Source organism: Hoplias malabaricus, chromosome 13 (genome assembly GCF_029633855.1).
Source record: "Hoplias malabaricus isolate fHopMal1 chromosome 13, fHopMal1.hap1, whole genome shotgun sequence".
NCBI classification, from domain to species: Eukaryota; Metazoa; Chordata; class Actinopteri; order Characiformes; family Erythrinidae; genus Hoplias; species Hoplias malabaricus.
The window spans coordinates 39654682-39676471 of record NC_089812.1 but is presented as its reverse complement, the minus strand read 5'-3'; positions in this window follow the sequence as shown (position 1 = coordinate 39676471).

The following is a 21790-nucleotide window of genomic DNA, read 5'->3' as shown; positions in this document are numbered from 1 at the left end:
TCTAACTTTACATTTGAAGAGAGACAAAATACTATAGAAATATAAAATTTAATACTGGGTCATGCAGAAATTATACTTTACCACCACCAAAAAAATGTATTGTCTCACTTAAAAAACAATTTTATGAAACAACAGACACCCCAGGCTACTGTATCTACCGTATGATAGAGGGGGTATTAGATGTCCTAATCACCTCTGGTACTACTGGGCTGCACAGCCGAGGAACATGATTTGTTTAACTATACATTAAAAATAAATAAATAAATTTAAAAAACAAAACACACCCCTATGGACAGAAATGGAAAGTCATCTTTAAGGCCTTCCTCTTCCCATGCACCTCTAATCAACAAATATTAAAAAGATCATTGAGAATCTTAGAAATACGATTGTTGTTATAAAATACATAGAAGATAAATAGAGAGGGGACTTAAGTCCAATATTGGGGGGGATTACCTTTTCCCCACCTAGGACAGCTGAAGGGGCAGATTCAAAATTTGGGTCAAAATAAGGGTTACAAAAAAATAGAGGGATTATATAAGCTAGACAGCGAAGTACTACCCCATGACTACTGACGAAGAACACTCAGAAAAGTGACACTGAGCCTGCTGTGGGACAACGCTGTTTTCTGACTGTGACTCTGAGCCGAGTGTAGTCAATTCACAAAAAACATTATAAGAACGCAGTACCAAAGCATGGCTCAATGTTGCATGTAGGTATTTGAGTATACACTAAGTAGGCTACAAGCTTATTGTTTTTAGTCCAATACACTTTATAAACTTGAATTCCTCTGTTTTTGTTTTTTTTTCATTTGTTTTAAATTATGCTCTAAACGTGTTGGATTCTCCGTGTTGACACGTAGGGTATAATTTCGCGTTAACACGTTAAGTTTGTGTATTTCGTGAATCATGATGCTTTACTGCCACCAACTGGTGTATGGCGTTATTGCTGAAACAACATAAAGCCTTAACTTAAGAAAGCCACTCAACATCCCAATCCACATATGGTATATTGCCATCGGACGGGACCAGAGCGCTAGCGCGCGGCGCCCGTTAAATGATTTTTGCCGAGCCCGAGAGCGGGTCCAGTGCGCTCAGGGGAACACGCCACGAAGTTCCGCGCCCTCGCTGAGTCTCTACTCCTCACGTGGAAAGAGATATGAATAATCAAAGTTTGGGCCTTTTATCCGCAATTTTTCATCAGTCCACCAGGTGGCACATGGAATGTCCCAACACATGTATATTATATTGGGTTTGGGATGGGGTATTTCCGGCCTCCGAATATATTGGAAGTGGGATGGTTGTCCAATTGCTGTCAAATATATTGGAAGTGGGATGGTTGTCCAATTGCAATATATTCTGATGGTGTCAAATATATTGGAAGTGGGATGGTTGTCCAATTGTAATATATTCTGATGGTGTCAAATACATTGGAAGAGGGATGGTTGTCCAATGGCAATATATTCTGATGGTGTCAAATATATTGGAAGTGGGATGGTTGTCCTGATGGTGTCTAATATATTGGAAGTGGGATGGTTGTCCAATTGCAATATATTCTGATGGTGTCAAATATATTGGAAGAGGGATGGTTGTCCAATTGCAATATATTCTGATGGTGTCAAATATATTGGAAGTGGGATGGTTGTCCTGATGGTGTCTAATATATTGGAAGTGGGATGGTTGTCCAATTGCAATATATTCTGATGGTGTCAAATATATTGGAAGTGGGATGGTTGTCCAATTCCCATACATCCTGATGGTGTCAAATATATTGGAAGAGGGATGGTTGTCCAATTGCAATATATTCTGATGGTGTCAAATATATTGGAAGTGGGATGGTTGTCCTGATGGTGTCTAATATATTGGAAGTGGGATGGTTGTCCAATTGCAATATATTCTGATGGTGTCAAATATATTGGAAGTGGGATGGTTGTCCAATTCCCATACATCCTGATGGTGTCAAATATATTGTAAGTGGGATAGTTGTCCAATTCCCATACATCCTGATGGTGTCAAATATATTGGAAGAGGGATGGTTGTCCAATTGCAATATATTCTGATGGTGTCAAATATATTGGAAGTGGGATGGTTGTCCTGATGGTGTCTAATATATTGGAAGTGGGATGGTTGTCCAATTGCAATATATTCTGATGGTGTCAAATATATTGGAAGTGGGATGGTTGTCCAATTCCCATACATCCTGATGGTGTCAAATATATTGGAAGAGGGATGGTTGTCCAATTGCAATATATTCTGATGGTGTCAAATATATTGGAAGTGGGATGGTTGTCCTGATGGTGTCTAATATATTGGAAGTGGGATGGTTGTCCAATTGCAATATATTCTGATGGTGTCAAATATATTGGAAGTGGGATGGTTGTCCAATTCCCATACATCCTGATGGTGTCAAATATATTGTAAGTGGGATAGTTGTCCAATTCCCCTATATCCTGATGGTGTCAAATATATTGGAAATGAGATGGTTGTCCAATTACCATACATCCTTATGGCTTCAAATATATTGTAAGTGGGATGCTTGTTCAATTACCATATATATTGTGTCAAATATGTTCAAAGTGGGATGGTGTCCCATCACTACATATTGTCATCAGAGCACGTTTTAGGAAAACATAATTGTAATGTCTAAAAATACATTTAGCCATATATCCCATGACTCCCTGATCTCATATCTGTCTTTGGAGTTGTAAAATTCTACTGTCCAAAATCCATATATTTTTTTTGACTTGAATATATTGGAAGTAGGATTATCAGATCTCAGCTTCAGAACAACATAAGAGGTTTTTACAAACGGGTCTATCTTTGTCTGGGTCTATCTTACTCAGCGTGTGAGTTTGGAGAAGATTGGAGAGAATAAATATTTTCACTCAAAAAAACTAAAAGGGGTCCCCCTATGAGTTGTTTTTAAGTGAAAAAATTTATGTCCTCCAATCATCTCCAAACTCACACCCTGAGTTGATGACACTCAGACTTAGACGAAACTGGTCTTACTTTGAAGATATTTCACTCCTAAGCCAAGATCTGATAATCCAACTTCCAATATATTCCAGTCAAAAAAATATATGGGTTTTTGACAGTAGAATTTTACACTTCTAATTACAGAAAAAGGATCAGAGGGACTTGGGCTGTATGGAAACATGTATTTTTTTTAACTATATAAAATGTTTTCCCAAAATGTATAAGTCTTTACTTTAACCATCCCAATTGCAATATATTTGACACAAGTGTTATATATTATATTTAAGCAGTACATTTCTTCGTAGATGTCTTTCAGTAACTGTAAAACATTTATTTTAATTATTTGTAATTTGCTAAGACACATGGAAGACCTTTACATCCCGAGGTAGTGATAGCTTACAACCTGGTCTCACACCTACTTGTGATATAGTCACATATATAGGAGACTGCAATTCATGCTGAAAATATGCGATATGTCACGAATTGCAGATTACTATATCACGAGTAGGTGTGAGACCGGGCTGTAGCTTAACATTACTGGCTGATGTAACTTTGCTAACTGACAAAGCGACACATTTATGTTATGATTAAAACCAATATTTAACAAAAAATATATTCATTAAACACATGAAAAGTGTTGTATTCTAATCAAATGATATTTAAACTCCCGCACGAGTTATGCACAGGGGCCGTGTCTTCATTAATTCAGACTTATTATCCTGGATTTAAGTCCTTTATAGAGTATTTAGTTATTTTTTATAACGTCTCTTCCTTACACATGTAAACAATCGTACACACACAAAAATGCGTGTATTTGTATAACTAAAAATGTGAGTCTGTAAACAAGTTTTAGTCCCCACACCGAGATTATATCCATCTACACACAGACAAAGAGAGAGTCCACCAGTTTCGCTACACTACACTTTGTTTGGGTTTTTATGTACTGTTTCTAATTCTATATTTTTGTTGTGATATCAGTTATAATTGAATATGTATTTTGTCTCGTTCACCAGTGATATTTTTCAGTTACTGTAGTTAAAACAGCATTTAACTAATCCATACGGGCCTACTTACATATTCATGATTGGATTTACATCACACACTGTAGCTGACACGAAACATAAATCCTTTGTGAACGTAGTCCCTACGTTTCATCTGAATTATTCATAACATAGTGAGCGAAGCACTGACCTATGGCTACGTTGAGCCCTACGTGAGCAGTGTGAAGACAGCAATATTAGTAAGCTGATCCCCATAGCAACTGGAAGTTAATTTTTCACAATAAAAAACCTCTGGTGTTTAGTACCTTAAAATTTGTAAACATGCATATTATTATATAACTTCATTCATAACATGCTCTAAAGCTTTTCATAATTGTATATCAAACAAACATCACTATTCTCTCACACTATGTGTGTGACACATACTGAGATTTGACATTGATAAATTATGTGCATTCTTTTAATAGCATACTGCTAAACAATACAGTGTCAATACAAACCCATGGTGAAATTAACTTTCCAGATCCTCCTCTTTCTGTAAACGTATTGTATGTTTAACGATACATTAAGTTACTCATGTTTTATTTAATTATGTGTATCTACTTCTATATATAAATTAAGAGAGGATAAATCTCCTTCAAAATGAAATTGAACAAAAAATTCTGAATTAAAAAAGGGCTTTTTCAGCAGTTCAGTGGTGGTTGAAGTGAGGGGTTTATATATATATATATATATATATATATATATATATATATATATGTGTGTGTGTGTGTGTGTGTGTGTGTGTGTGTGCTTTTAAACGTATTTATATATGTATAATGTTAATACAAAATCTCATAAAAAACATGGTCAAATCCAATACGCTTAGAGACCAACGACATTCCTTACACCTGGACCCCCATGACTACTGACGAAGAACACTCAGAAAAGTGACACTGAGCCTGCTGTGGGCCAACGCTGTTTTCTGACTGTGACTCTGAGCCGAGTGTAGTCAATTCACAAAAAACATTATAAGAACGCAGTACCAAAGCATGGCTCAATTTTGCATGTAGGTATTTGAGTATACACTAAGTAGGCTACAAGCTTATTGTTTTTATAATACACTTTATAAACTTGAATTCCTCTGTTTTTTTTTCATTTGTTTTAAATTATGCTCTAAACGTGTTGGATTCTCCGTGTTGACACGTAGCGTATAATTTCGTGTTAACACGTTAAGGTATTGACGCGTTATGAACGTGTTAACACGTTAAGTTTGTGTATTTCGTGAATCATGATGCTTTACTGCCACCTACTGGTGTATGGCGTTATTGCTGAAACAACATAAAGCCTTAACTTACCAAATAACGGAAACAATTCCAGTGTTTAATGTTCTGAACAATGTTTATGAGATTTTGTATAAACATTATACAAACATAATATTTATATAAACATAAATACGTTTAAAAGCGCACACACACATATATATATATATACCCCTCACTTCAACCACCACTGAATTTACTGCTGAAAAAAGCCCTTTTTTAATTCAGATTTTTTTGTTCAATATAATTTTGAAGGAGATTTATCCTATCTTAACATATATAAGTATGTGGCCACAAATGGGTCCACAATTCCATTTAGACCTAACAGGTGGTGGTGGGGTCTTAGTTCCGAAAAGCCATTTAGTGGACAAAATAGCAGTTGCTTACCTCTTCGTAGTACCACACCATCCCAATCCACATATATGATACGCCGCTTGGTGGACCTTATCGGCCTAGCGCGCGGCGCCCCCTAGACGATTTACTTTGCAGAGCCCGGGGTCGGGTCCTGGGCACACGTGGTGAGAGCTAAAAATCCTCAAAGTTTGGGCCTTTTACCCGCACTTTTGCATCAATCCACCAGGTGGCTCCCGGAACGTCCCGATTCCAATATATTCCATTACAGGCGTATATATTTATCATTCGTTGAAGTGTTTTGTAATGTTTTTAATACTTTTAACATGCCCAACATCCATAGACATTAACATTTTTAAAGTGTTGGCTACTTTGATAAGGCAACACAAACGTCCTTTCACAAAGTTTCCAACTATCTTTGATATATTTATAATGCCAGTAAACCGACAAACACGTAACCACAGTGAGCCAGCCTGTCCTTCTGAAACTCTTGTCCGAACGCCTTACTTTCAAATTTTCAAGTTAGCTAATGTTACTGCTGCATTACTTAAGGTGGAAGCGAAAAATTTAAAAGCTTCTGAGCGAACACCAGTCAGAATGTCAACACTAGAACTATCAGGATTTTCATATACCCCCTTTTTCTACCAGAGGCTGCCAAATGGCAGTGCTGGGGTAATTTGCAACCCATTAGGCCACCTTTTGTTATGTACATTAAGCCACTACTAGGTGCTAAAACGGGGGGATGGGTGATAGTGTGAACTGTGTTGACTGACAAAGCTCTGAGAGTCACAGCAGGCACAGACTTTCAGGAGTTTAGTTTAGGGCAACAGTCTCAACAAATAAAAAATATTTTGGTACTTTGGCAGTTTTCTCAGCTGCTGATAATTATTATTATAATCTTTCAAAAATATAATGAAATAATACTTGTTTATTTAGAATACACACAATAAAGAATTATTTAAGCTTTTTAGTTTATATTTGTTGATCTAATGCAGTATTATTTTATGTGAAACCTACAAAAACCTTGAGAAATATAAATAAAAAAATCAGTTAAGTAAAAATTGCTCAAAAATAGTATTTAAGTTTAATTTGAGTCATATTTACTTGTCAAGAAAAACACTTTGCCAATGGGGTGAGATATTTTGACTTAAAACAAGAAAAAATGTCCTGATAATATTCTTTTACTTGGGTTTTTAAATGTTTAAGTAAAAATGTCCTTTTTACAAGTAGCTGAGGGTTGTTTTTTGTATAAATTTATGTAAAAATATCTTTACCTATTGGCAGTTTTTCAAAAGACAAAAACTACTTAAAATAAGGTTACAACATATCAGAGCTATTTTGACTAATCAATATGCCACTTTTTGCACTGTGAAAACAATCCTACATTAGTACAAAGGAGGCAGTTTTTCAAAAGGCAAATTTACTTAAAATCTGAACTTTAGCTATTTTGACAAATCATCAGTGAGAAAACAATCCAAAATTAGTACAAAGGAGGCAGACTTGAGGTGTTTTGGAATTATAGTTCAAATAATGTCTTTGTGTGAGTTTTAGAGAAAGATGACTGCAGACACTGGAAAACTTGTTAATAAAGTGCATAAACTTTATATAATAAACTGCACCAAAGTAAATAGCCTATCTGGCTACATGCTGAGTGAAATAAAATAGAATAAACCTTTCTCACTATAGTACAATATTACAAATATACACGATGGAGGTAACTGAGATGGGTGTGTCAGTGTCAGTCAGGGTGTGTATTCCCTGCCACATACGCCGAGGGTCAGAGGAGGTAAAGTGCTCCTCAATCCAGAGTTTGTAGCAGTGCTTGGCTATAGCTATTAGTCTCTTCATATTGCCAGGAACTCCAGTGGGCGGTACAAAGGACGCTCGTACCCTGAGCGCTTCTATGCTGAGGGATGCCATGGTAAGAAATCTCAGACCACCAGTCTTGTTTTTTGCCCTTCTTTTGTACGCATTAGGTTTTTCCATTTATGTGCATCTGCTTTTGTTTTTTTTGTGAATCAGGACCGGCGTTTGTAGCAGTGCTTGGCTATAGCTATTCCTCTCCTCAGGTTAGCTCTGACCAAGCTGTATGCTTCCCTGCATCCTGATCTGAAGGCAGCATCTCTGGCTTTGAGCAGAGTGCGAACCTCTCTGTTCATCCAGGGCTTCTGATTAGGGAATGTTAATTATTATGGCAAACTTAAAATTAATGATTAAGTATCACCAGGAAGAAAGATCGACGCTCAAAGAATTCTTTGAGGAGAAGAGAGGAATAAGACAGACAGTCAAAGATTCTCTCTTATCTCTTGAATTTATTGAACAAATCCAAGCCATATATAGGACCCCAGTCACGTACACCATTATTAGATCATGTCTCGTTCCATCAACCCAAACATTCCCTTATTGGTGCCTCGTCATCTCCCTTTTATCTCCGTCCTCTTCGTATTGCCAGGAACTCCAGTGGGCGGTACAAGGACACTTGTACAAGCGCTTCTATGCTAAGGAATGTCATGTTAAGAAATCTTGGACCCTCGTCAACGTCAGAGAGGATCCCAGGCATGTCGCACCCCTTCTGCATAGGAGGTTATTTCGGGCGGGCCGAGCACAACGTGGGCATGGGCGTTTCCATCAGAGCGGTGACTCTGAAATCTCTTCTGGTAAGATTTCCTAAATTTTCTATGTTTGTTTGCTGGTTATAGCTGTTGTGATTTTGGAAGAGACACACTGCAAAAAGTACAATCTTGAAGTTAAAATTGCTCAAGAATATTATTCTATTTTAATTTGAGTAATTTTGACTTGTATTTTGACTTAAAACAAGACAAAATGTCCTGATACGATTCTTTTACTTTGGGTTTTAAAAAGTTTAAGTAAAAATGTCTTTTTTTACAACTAGCTGAGGGTTGTTTTTTTGTATAAATTTATTAAAAAATATCTTTACCTATTGGCAGTTTTTCAAAAGACAAAAACTACTTAAAATAAGGTTACAAAATATCAGAGCTATTTTGACTAATCAATATGCCACTTTTTGCACTGTGAAAACAATCCTACATTAGCACAAAGGAGGCATACTTCAGATGTTTTGGAATTATAATTCAAATACCATGTTTGTGTCAATTTCACATTATTTGAACCTTTCACTAATCAATTCTCAAACATATGGTCCTGTAGATGAGGAGACTTCACCACCTCCAGGAAAGAGAGGTCGCATGGAGACACACGGGTGGCTGACAGAGACGGCAAAAGATGGCACAGTGTGGCATGAAGCACATAGTTTATATTTCTGTAAAGTTTACATTTCTATTCATGAATACTTTTGTTAACATATTGTTGCATGCTTATTTAATCTTTCATTACTTCCTTTATTACTATTTCATTGTACAGGGAAACCAAGCAAAATGTTTCTTTCCTGTTCATATACCAATAAAACTACCTTGAATCTAAATGTCTGGTAATGTTGACTTTTTTTGTGGGTGGGGGTTCACCAACTTGCTGCAGAGAAGAGTGTGGAGTGCAGTAGAGTGTCTCCTTTCAAATGTAAAGGCCTCATTTACATAACACTGGAGGTGAGAAGAGCTGTTCACACCTGCCAAATGGCAGTTCTTTGGGATTTAAAGGTATAATTGCCAAATGGCAGCGGTTTGGTAGTTCTAGTGTTAAACAATACACCTGCATATAGTCAGCACAAAAAGATTGCTCACACATTAAAATCATGCCCAAGATAATGGAACAATGACGTTCAGAAGTAAGTTATAATCCAGCGTCAGGTAATTTAATGTGGAAGCGAAGAGTTGCAATACAACATTGAGCTTCTGGGCAACCTCAATGTTAAGAAATTAAAATTATACAAGCACATACAGGTGCTGGTCATAAAATTTGAATGTATGCAAGACATGGGTGTCAGCTGTCATGTTCCTTATGCCAAGCCACTCTTGAACAAGAGACAGCGTCAGGAAAAAGGACTGGACTGCTCCTGAGTGGTCCAAAGTTATGTTCCCTGATTAAAATAAATTAGATGAGATTAGATTCAACTTTATTGTCATTGTGCAGAGTACAAGTACAGGGCCAATGGAATGTAGTTAGCATCTAACCAGAAGTGCAATATATAACATTATTTACATAATTTACATAAAGTGCAGTAGTGATATGACATTGTGATTATGGAAGTTAAAGTAACCATATATACATATTGAAATATAAAATATGTAAGCAAAGTAACATTGTGTAGGTGATGCATTATGTACTGAAGGATGAATGAAATACAGCTTTACAGAAGGTGCAGTGAAATGATTGTGCAAGATTTATTTAAAGTGCCTGAATAGTGTTCATCCGGATAACAGCCTCGGGAAAAAAAAACTTTTACGAAACCTGTTAGTGCGGGAAAAGAGGCTCCTGTAACGTCTGCCAGATGGTAAAAGGCTGAAAAGTCCATGATTTGGGTGTGTGACGTCCTTGACGATATTTCTTGCCCTGCCCAGGCAGCGTTTATGGTAGATGTCCTCGAAGGAACTTGAAACTGGACACCTGATCCACTGCAGTTCCGTTGATGTGAATGGGGGCGTGAGCTTGGTTCCTAGTCCGTCTGAGGTCCATGATGATCTCCTTTGTTTTGAGCGTGTTTAGTACCAGGTTATTCTTTTGGCACCACAAGGACAGATGCTGTACTTCATCCCGGTAGGGCGTTTCATTATTGTCTGTAATCAAGCCTATCACCATGGTGTCATCTGCGAATTTGACTACGGTGTTTGAACCATAGGCAGGTACACAGTCATGGGTGAAGAGAGAGTACAGAATCGGGCTAAGAACACAACCTTGTGAAACGCCAGTGTTCAAGGTGATGGTTGATGAATGAAGGTTGCCTAATCTAACAGATTGGGGTCTGTTAGACAGGAAGTCTAAAATCCAGTGGCAGAGTGATGTGCTGATACCCAGAGGGTGGAGTTTGGATATCAGCATAGGCGGAATCACTGTGTTGAATGCAGAACTAAAATCGAGGAACAGCATTCTCACCTATGAGTTTTGACAGTCCAGGTGGGTTAGTGCAGTGCTGTTGAGATAGCGTCCTCTGTGGATCTGTTGCTATGATAAGCAAACTGGTGTGGGTCCAGCGTAGCAGGCAGGCAGGATTTCAAGTGAGAAAGAACTAGTCTTTTAAAGCACTTGGAAATTATTGGGGTGAGTGCTACAGGTCAAAATTCATTAAAGTCTGAAGCAGTAGAATGCTTAGGCACAGGCACAAGGATGGCTGATTTAAAGATAGAAGGTACAGCTGCCTGGGCAAGCGAAACATTAAAGATGTGAGCAAAGACACCCGCAAGTTCCACAGCACAAGCTCTTAGCACACGGCCAGGTACACCACCAGGGCCAGTTGCCTTCCGTGCATTCACTCTGCTCAGCATGCGACTGACGTCCGAATTGGAAAGTACAAGTGGGTTGTTGTCGGTGGAGGATCGTTTATTGAAGATATCAATATCATCTGGTCGAAACGAGCGTAGAAGTTGTTCAGCTCATCAGGGAGTGAAGCACTGTTGGTAGATGGAACAAAGCTAGTTGGTTTATAGTCAGTCAGGGTGTGTATTCCCTGCCACATACGCCGAGGGTCAGAGGAGGTAAAGTGCTCCTCAATCCAGAGTTTGTAGCAGTGCTTGGCTATAGCTGTTAGTCTCTTCATATTGCCAGGAACTCCAGTGGGCGGTACAAAGGACGCTTGTACCCTGAGCGCTTCTATGCTGAGGGATGCCATGCCAAGAAATCTCGGACCACCAGTCTTGTTTTTTGCCCTTCTTTTGTATGCATTAGGTTTCTCCATTTATGTGCATCTGCTTTTCTTTTTTCTGTAAATCAGGACCGGCGTTTGTAGCAGTGCTTGGCTATAGCTATTCCTCTCCTCAGGTTAGCTCTGGCCAAGCTGTATGCTTCCCGGCGTCCTGATCTGAAGGCAGCATCTCTGGCTTTGAGCAATGTGCGAACCTCTCTGTTTATCCAGGGCATTTGAATAGGGAATGTTAATTGTTATGGCAAACTTAAATTTAATGATTAAGTATCACCAGGAAGAAAGATCGATGCTCAAAGAATTCTTTGAGGAGAAGACAGGAATAAGACAGACAGTCAAAGTCAGTCCACACAGTTGTTGATGTGTTTCAGGACAGAGTTAGTGTAGGTGTCCAAGTGGATGTGTGAGCCTGTGGAGGCTCGGGCAGCATACTCACTCCAGTCGGTGTGCTGGAACTGTTGCTGAAGGAAGGAGTCAGCCCCATCCATCCAGAACTTTACAGTTCTGGTTGAAGGCTTAATCCTCTGCATGACTGGAGTGTATTTGGGAAGCAGGAACAAAGAAAGATGATCGGAAAGTCCAAGATGGGGGAGGGGTGTTGTTTTGAAGCTGGTTAAAGTCGAACCGATGCTGAATCCGGTGTTTGTGCAGTGAATGTTAATTTCAAAAAGTGTCTGTCTGTCGTAACTGTAGTTCGCAAGAGTTATTTGCGCAAGAAAACTGGAGATAGCTAAGTACAGAAGTATAACATCACTAAAACCGGTAAGACGCTGAGCCTCGCAGTGTGATCGCGATGCCATCTTGGTCCTGGGAGACCAAGGACCATTTCCTATGGATATCAAGGTCCCAGAATCTGGAGGAAGAGAGGAGAGGCACGGAATCCACATTGCTCGAGGTACCCTGTAAAGTTTCCACAGTAAGTGGCGGTTTGGGGTCCCATGTCATCTGCTGGTGTGGGTCCACTGTATTTTCTGAGGTCCAAGGTCAACGCAGCCGCCTACCAGGGAGATTTAGATTACTTTATGCTTCCTTATGCTTCCAAGCGGGGTGGGTTAGTGCAGTGTGTAGTGCTGTTGAGAGCGAAGACACCCGCAAGTTCCACAGCACAAGCTCTTAGTACACGGCCAGGTACACCACCAGGGCCAGCTGCCTTCCGTGCATTCACTCTGCTCAGCATGCGACTGACGTCCGAAGTGGAAAGTACAAGTGGGTTGTCGTCGGTGGAGGATCGTTTATTGAAGAAATCAATATCATCTGGTCGAAACGAGTGTAAAAGTTGTTCAGCTCATCAGGGAGTGAAGCACTGTTGGTAGATGGAACAAAGCTTGTTGGTTTATAGTCAGTCAGGGCGTGTATTCCCTGCCACATATGCCGAGGGTCAGAGGAGGTAAAGTGCTCCTCAATCCGGCGTTTGTAGCAGTGCTTGGCTATAGCTATTAGTCTCTTCATATTGCCAGGAACTCCAGTGGGCGGTACAAAGGACGCTCGTACCCTGAGCGCTTCTATGCTGAGGGATGCCATGGTAAGAAATCTCAGACCACCAATCTTGTTTTTTGCCCTTCTTTTGTACGCATTAGGTTTTTCCATTTATGTGCATCTGCTTTTGTTTTTTTTTGTGAACCAGGACCGGCGTTTGTAGCAGTGCTTGGCTATAGCTATTCCTCTCCTCAGGTTAGCTCTGACCAAGCTGTATGCTTCCCGGCGTCCTGATCTGAAGGCAGCATCTCTGGCTTTGAGCAGAGTGCGAACTTGTCTGTTCATCCAGGGCTTCTGATTAGGGAATGTTAATTATTATGGCAAACTTAAAATTAATGATTAAGTATCACCAGGAAGGAAGATCGACGCTCAAAGAATTCTTTGAGGAGAAGAGAGGAATAAGACAGACAGTCAAAGATTGCGTGAATCCGGTATTTGTGCAGTGAATGTTAATTTCCAAAAGTGTCTGTCTCTCGTAGCTGTAGTTCGCAAGAGTTATTTGTGCAAGAAAACTGGAGATAGCTAAGTACAGAAGTATAACATCACTAAAACTGGTAAGATGCTGAGCCTCGCAGTGTGATCGCGATGCCATCTTGGTCCTGGAAGACCAAGGACCATTTCCTATAGAAATCAAGGTCCCAGAATCTGGAGGAAGAGAGGAGAGGCACGGAATCCACATTGTTCGAGGTACCCTGTAAAGTTTCCACAGTCAGTGGCGGTTTGGTGTCCCATGTCATCTGCTGGTGTGGGTCCACTTTATGTTCTGAGGTCCAAGGTCAACGCAGCCGCCTACCAGGGAGATTTAGATTACTTTATGCTTCCTTATGCTTCCAAGCGAGGTGGGTTAGTGCAGTGTGTAGTGCTGTTGAGATAGCGTCCTCGGTGGATCTGTTGCTACGATAAGCATAGTGGTGTGGGTCCAGCCTAGCAGGCAGGCAGGCAGGATTTCAAGTGAGAAAGAATTAGTCTTTTAAAGCACTTGGAAATTATTGGGGTGAGTGCTACAGGTCAAAAGTCATTAAAGTCTGAAGCAGTAGAATGCTTAGGCACAGGCACAACGATGGCTGATTTAAAGATAGATGGTACAGCTGCCTGAGCAAGCGAAACATTAAAGATGTGAGTGAAGACACCCGCAAGTTCCATAGCAAAGCTCTTAGCACAATTTACAATTTACAAAGCTCTTAGCAAAAACTAATTTACAAAGCTCTTAGCACACGGCCAGGTACACCATCAGGGCCAGCTGCCTTCCGTGCATTCACTCTGCTCAGCATGCGACTGACGTCCGAAGTGGAAAGTACAAGCTGCACAAATCAGTCAGAGAGAGCGGGCAGCACGCACAAAACACTCAGAGAGAGCGCGCAGTTTGCACAAAACACTCAGAGAGCACGCAGTTTGCACAAAACACTCAGAGAGAGCGCGCAGATTGCACAAAACACTCAGCGAGAGCGCGCAGCATGCACAAAACCCTCAGCCAGAGCGCGCAGCATGCACAAAACCCTCAGCGAGAGCGCGCAGCACGCACAAAACCCTCAGCGAGAGCGCGCAGTTTGCACAAAACACACAGAGAGATCGCAAAGCTCACAAAAAAAACTAAAGAGAGATCGCGCAGTTTGCACAAAACACTCAGAGAGAGCGCAAAGCTCGCAAAAAAAAAACCTGAGAGAGCGTGCAGCGCGCACAAAACATTCAGCGAGAGCGCGCAGTTTGCACAAAACATTCAGCGAGAGCGCGCAGTTTGCACAAAACACACAGAGAGAGCGCGCAGCACGCACAAAACCCTCAGAGAGATCGCAAAGCTCGCAAAAAAAAAACCTGAGAGATCGCGCAGCCCGCACAAAATTTCTGTTGAAGCCATAGCATAACTCAATGGTGAGTCAAAAGCGGCAGAGGTTACTTTTTTTTAAAAAACCGTGACCCAGGCAAAGCTCCATATTTGTAACGGCAAATGCAAAGCTGGTTAAGGCATAACTTTGTTGGGGTTAACCTTTTGTCTGAAGTGTCTTACATAACTTCAAGTCTTGTGTGAATGTGTTCACCGGAAAAATACTCCAACAGCGCTCCGTATAACATGGATAAAACAATTATTTACAACACATACCAAGTCGACGTTAACAGAGCACGTTTAATAAATAATATAGAAGACACGGGTTAGCCTTTTTTTTTGTAAGCACAGGGCTGACATTTTATGAAACACACTTTACCTTGTGTGAGCACTATATCTACAATGTTTGAATCCATTTTTAAAAAAAATGTTCTTCTTTTTTGCAGCTTGAACACAACTAAATCAGATGCAGTGGGCATGTAAATTTTGCAAATTTGTGTATGAAAGAAAGGGCAACTGCTTAGACATTACAGATACAGAAACATGGTGGTTACAGCCACCAGTGAAACGCATGTTGGAGCGCTGGCCAGCCCTTTTCAGAAAGCAGCAGGTATGGTAACAAATATGTAATTTATGTAAAATAAAACATACAATCATATTAACATGAACATATTACTTCTACAAGAGTAAATGTATTTTAATTTGTGTAATCTGTTAATGTGGTACAAATCGAATTATGGCTCTATGTGTGCTGTGTTTTTCCTAAAGGTTTTTGCTGAGTTCACAAGGGTGGCAAGTAAAGATCTTGAACAAGACTTTTTTGAGGCCTTGGACCGTCACACCCCACGATTCCTTGAGATCTTTAAATCCAGGAAAGGAATTATTGGCAGTACACTTGCAGACATTGTTGCCCAAGTTGAAATTAAGGTAAGGAATCTTTTTATTACAATTTGGAATGTTACTTATATAAGAGTGATCCAGTCACCTCCTTAATGGAACACTAGATAATATTTTTTACCTTAATTTTTTAGCTTAATTACAGCTTCAAAATCATTGTGATGCTCCACTGATCTTAGCTAGTGTTCCTTTAAGGTTGGTTAGTTTTCCTGTAGACTTGTCATTATCAACTAATTCCAAACATGAGAACCAACATTTATTTGCCATGGAGCTGCACTATTTCCCGAAAACTATTAAAGACAAATCAGTTATTTTTGTGCTGTGTAATGTTTCTTCATTTTTAATAGTCTTTCTAAAACCAGGGAGCCCAAAGACAGACAAGTTAAACAAAACAGCACAAACACCCAATAATATTTTTTTTAGCAGATGAATCCTGTTTTAATGGGATGGTAACATATATTATAGAACACAGACACCTATGTGTTTTAACTTATAATTTATCACACATTTGTCTCATGTTTATTTTTAGATATTTTGGTTTGTTTTTTCTTAACTTGTAGATCCAGGATATTACAGCAATGTGGACTGCTGTCCTTCGTTGTCTTCCAGGTTTATCTTGGAGATTAGGCAGGGAGTACTTCAAGGTCTGTTTTGTAAGTATTACATCAAATTGTATAATTAAAATTTACTTAGTGAAGACATGAAGGTTTTGCAATAATATATTTTTTTCATTATATTTACCTTTTGTCTGCAGGATTCAGATACCATCACAGATTTCATTCAGGTTCCTGATGGGTTATTGACTGTTATACCTGAAGACAGCCAGCAACCAGGTCCAAATGCCATACACTTTGAGCCATCTAGCATTAATATCATACTGGAAGGTAACATTATGGAGAACATTGAAAACCATGCTCAAGCTATTTGCCTGACATTTGAACTACTATACAACCTTCATTTGGACTATCCCAAAAGACTGGAGAACACATTTGACTTGCTAAACCTGGGAGTAGGCAATCTGAGCCCAAAATAATTTAAGGGATTTCTAAGTTTCGATGGACCCAGCTTTACCCTCTTATTGATGTTAGGCTCTCATTTATATGGTTTGCACTTGCAAAATGTTCTTGTGTTGTTCATAATGTGTCAAAGCACTTAAATTTATTGTGCAAAACTTTAGCTTGGTTAAGTGCATTAAACATTATTGTACATTTTTGTTTATTACACAGACTGTGCCATTTGAGTCATTCAAGAATAAAGATTACTGGAGGTTTTCTTTTAAAAAATATTTTTAATTGACTTAAATGTGGAATTAATTTTATTTTTGGGTAACTTTATGTATTTAGATAGGCTGATGTGCTCTGTGATGTAATGGAATTTGATTAAAATAAACCAAAAGTACTACTGAATAATAATTCTTTGTTGTGCTTACTTTATTTTTCTAAGGCAATCGGTTTCCTAAATTCTATTAAGTAAACAGGACTCTTGTGGAATTATGTTAACTTGGGTAACATAAGTTGGCAGTACTTAAAAATGGCAACTTACATCTATGTACTACTTAATGTCATGGGGCGACTGAAGTTAAAAAGGCTGCTATGATGGCAGATACTTACGAATTTACCCATAAGGAGTCGAGAGTGAAAGAGAGATCAGTGGTTGGAGAAAGGCTAATATAGAGGTTAAATCAGCAGAGACTAAAAGTCATAGGGAAGGGCCATCTGGCTCTAAACCTCATACTCAACTTCAAAAACCTGTAAATTCTACTCCCTCGGGAGAAATAATCTGCCATTATTGTAGAAAACCTGGCCATATAAAATCAGGTTGTCCAGTTCTGCAGAAGTGCAGACGTGGGTCTTATACTGACTCTTCAAAATCTGTGGCATTGGTAGTTGGTTCAGAGAGGACTATTAATTGTGTGGATCCTGAGTCTGAAATAACCCCCTCTCTGTATGATGGGTTTGTCTCCTGCTGTACAGTGTCCATTGGTTCTGGGGAGCCAGAAACCAAAATTAAAATTTTCAGGGACACTGGTGCAGTTCAGTCCTTGTTGTTACAAGGGGTTCGTGATTAGCCAGTTTCAATGACTCTTCAGTGTTGCTTCAAGGTGTGGGAAGTTTGTTTGGTGCCATGCCATTGCATAAAGTGTACCGTGTCATACTCCATGGAGTGTGCAGAATTCAAAGCTGCATAAGCCTCCCGAGCTTTCCCCTACAGGACACTCTGAACCAAAACGGTCCAACAATTTTCCAGCCAAGCTAATTCCGTGGCTATATTCTCAAAGGCATCAAAAAACACATCTACCTCGTCTTCCTGAAATTTTGGCATTAGATGTAGACATTTGGATACATCAAACCGAGTCTCATGTCTGCGCTGTTGTTGACTCTCCATCTGCGAGAGTTTAACCTTCTCCAACTCAATCTTAGCTAACTCCAGCTCCCTCAAACTATCCTTCTCCTTCTCTCGCCTACTCCTCTCTGCTTGTTCCCTAGCCAATCTTGCCTCAATGACGGAGTCACTCAAACCTAGGGACTGAACAAGGATCTACTATCTTAATTTTATTCAACTCTGAATCTACCTCAATCTCATAATATTCAGCAAGCTGGAGCAACTGAGGCTTCTTTAATTTTATCCAGTCCGATGTCTGCAGATGGGCTTGGATAAAACTTTCCGGATCAAACTGAGACATTTTTGGGAAAACATTTTTAAAATACCAAAAGCCCCCCAGCCGAAATGAGGACAGACCAGAGACCCCTGACTCTAAGGCTACTAAAATTCAAACACCAAGAGGTAACCTATATTCCCCTATTGGCCTAAAATCCCTAAGTACCACCAAAGTATGACTACAAAACTAAAAGTACTTGACAATTTTGGCCACCTTACCTCAAGTCCTCTCATAGGACTTCTGAAAGAACACATACAACTCAAGAAGCCCCAAGTAGGCCACAATTTCCAACAGGTATTTTTGAGTCAAATCAACATCACCAAATCAGATTTCCTGAGAACTCAACCAAACATACCCAATTACCAAAGGTCTAGACTGTATACAATCAAGCAACTCTGCAATCCAATACCCACCTTAGCAAACAGCTAACAGCCTTAGCAAACAGCTAATCTCAACAGAGCACAAAACTATCAAGTTACAATCACACAGCCAACAATTAGATCAAAATCAATCCCAGGACAAGCCCCCACTTGCTACGTACCACTAGCCAACCCCTTTTCACCATGAAATCGTCTAAAGGAAAGAAGGGTAACTAGTGTCCCTAGCCTAAAGGCTATGTGTTGCAAGTACCACAATATGAAAATAAGGTGTTGAAAGCTATTGTGATGAAATGAGAACTCGGGAGGGTTCACTCTTCTTACCCAAAGATCCTCGAAGAACCCAAGCGCTAACTCCATGATCGACCAGCCCAAGCATGTAGAGATTATTCAAAAGGGTAGGTAGTAATCTGGAGGTGCAACAGTTTCCAGAGCACTAGAGAAAAATCGGCCCCAAAACTTCCACCATCTTATATATATCCAAAACGACGCTCCGGTATCTGGCCTCCAATACCAGAGGTCCTCCCCTTTAAAGGCTCCACTTCAAGATCTCAAGAAAAGTAAGACCCCCCCCAGTGGCTGGAGTGTGTATTGTGGGAGTCAAGTGTCTATCCCAGTGCACCTAGTTTAGAAGAATCTATATTCAACACAATTAACTCTATTGAGAGAAAATCCCAGTTACGAAAATAATCACACCCCTGTGTAAGTCAAGGCCTCCTTAATCAACAACATTTTTATTTTGTCAATAAGGTCCATACCACACTTCTGACATATTTCATAAAATATCACCATTTAATATTCTAAACATGTACATAAACAAATGCATACATTTTCAAATGACCTTGCCTTTTCCCCAGAGATATCAAATAGAAATCAGAAGAATATCTATTAAACATACCTGAAAACCTGATTTTGGTGGCCTTAAAAGTACACTTACCCTATAATATAGTGTGATTCATATATCAAAGTATATGATCACATTCTAAAGTTGTCATATTGACAAACAATGATAGAAACATTTTACTTCTCAACCTCAAGTAGACTGTAAGTAATTATTCAAATTTCAAAATTTAACAACCTGGCTATTAGCTCGGACATTACATAATGTGGGTTAAAAGCTAAGTAGAACACTTGCACGCTCCTCTGCTCTTTGGGGCTTGAAAACTCCAGAATCCGATAGCTGCTAATCACAACGTATTAGTTGACTGCACAAACTTCTTGTCACACAGTCCACAGCACCAACTCACGTTTTTCAGAACAAATTCAAAAAAGCCACACCGAATTTCAGCTGTCTAAAATGCTTCATGAAGGCTGTGGTAAATTCAAAGACTGCCCATTACCACTGCTGCAATGCCCATTATCACAAGTGTCTGTGGTGCTGCATCAGCATTCATCCTCCATCAGTTCAACAATTTTTTTCCCCTCGTGTAAGACACCTCTGGGTTGATATCTTATGTGGAAAAAAATAAATAAATACACACACACACACATTATATTTATTAATTATATTCTTATTGAAAGATGATACAGTAAACATATTAAAAATATTTCAGTGCAAATTTTCTGGTTCAACTTACAATGAACACTAATTATACAACTTTGCTATAAAAATTTTATCATGGAGGTAGTTTAGACCACAGTTCTAAAAAAAAAATATCACTCAACACTAAACACACCCTTGTATTTACAGAAACTTTGAAAAAGCTAAACTTTTTAAGAAATATAATTCTGTTTAAAAATTTCTACAAAAAACAATAAACAAATTTCTTAAAATTGTGTTATTTGTGTTTGGTAGATTATTTCCTGGTTGTAACAATGCTTCTGGGCAATAAATCTTATACAGTTGGAAAGCCTGTTAAATGATGCCACATTTACCTTTTAAAGAGGCGCAACCCACATTCTCAGCTCTACTGCTCATCCCACAAATGCATGTTCCTTACAAATGTGGCACCGTTTAAAGGGGGAATTAACAGGCTTTCCAACGGTATGAGATAAACTGCCAAAAAGCATTGTTACAACAAAAAAAACTATCTACCAAACACAAATTTCCTTACTTTTTGTGCCAAGTTTATTTTTATAAGATACTCTTTGCAGTTATTTGACATTATTTCATTTGCATTTTGCCAGTCTTTGCTTTCATTATTGTTTTTATGGATTTTGCTGATAAGGTCTTTTGCTTCTGGAATCTCTCCAGAGTCTGCTTCGTGGTTTGCTTGAGTTTTGACAGAAGTTTCAAGGGTGGGTGGGTCTTAGAAGACTACGTTCACCGTGAATCTCCTTTGGTCATCGATTTTGGACTTACAGGTGCTCTGAAATCTCCTCTGGGACCTAGCCAAGCCCACCCCACCCCTAAATGGGACAAGCTTTTATCCCCATACACAGCATCAGGTATGAGTCTTGGTTCCTTCCAAGGTTTCTTCCTCTTGTGCTGAGGGAGTTTTCCCTTGCCACTGTTGCCCCTGGCTCGCTCATAGGAGGCTTGGACCCTGATCTCTGTAAAGCTGCTTTGTGACGACTTTTTGTTGTGAAAAGCGCTATATAAATACAATTTGATTTGATTTGAATTGAATTAAATTTTAGTATTAAATAGCTGTTACAAACATTATAATAAATAGCTGAATGGTCTGAAGATATTGCAGATGCTCATATTTCTTCCCTATGTGTTTTTTCTCCATTCAGTTGACTAGAATTTTAAAAGGCTTATATTAGTGATTTGTGCAAAATATTTATGGTCTTGCTTAATGTAATTATTATACTGTCTAGATAAAGTTTTATACAGTTTCTTGTGTTGTCAAATATGCATTTTTTTCAACACACTATATATAGCAGGAAGTTTAAAAAAAAACAGAAGTTTAAAAAAGTGCAGGAACATATGTTTGCAATCTGGAATAAAGAATACAAAACATAAATTAATTGTTATACTGACACAATTCCCAAAGTTTAAAGTCTGCATATTAAATACCAAACACAATGTTATTTCAAAACACACACAGTATATATATATATATATATATATATATATATATATATATATATATATATATGTCATAGCAAAACTAGCACTAAATGTTAATCCATATTTACAAGCACAATACTGGAGTTTTCTGTTCTTTTTTAAATGCTGAAGCGGTTACTTTTTGTTCTTGTTTCATCAGAAAATAACT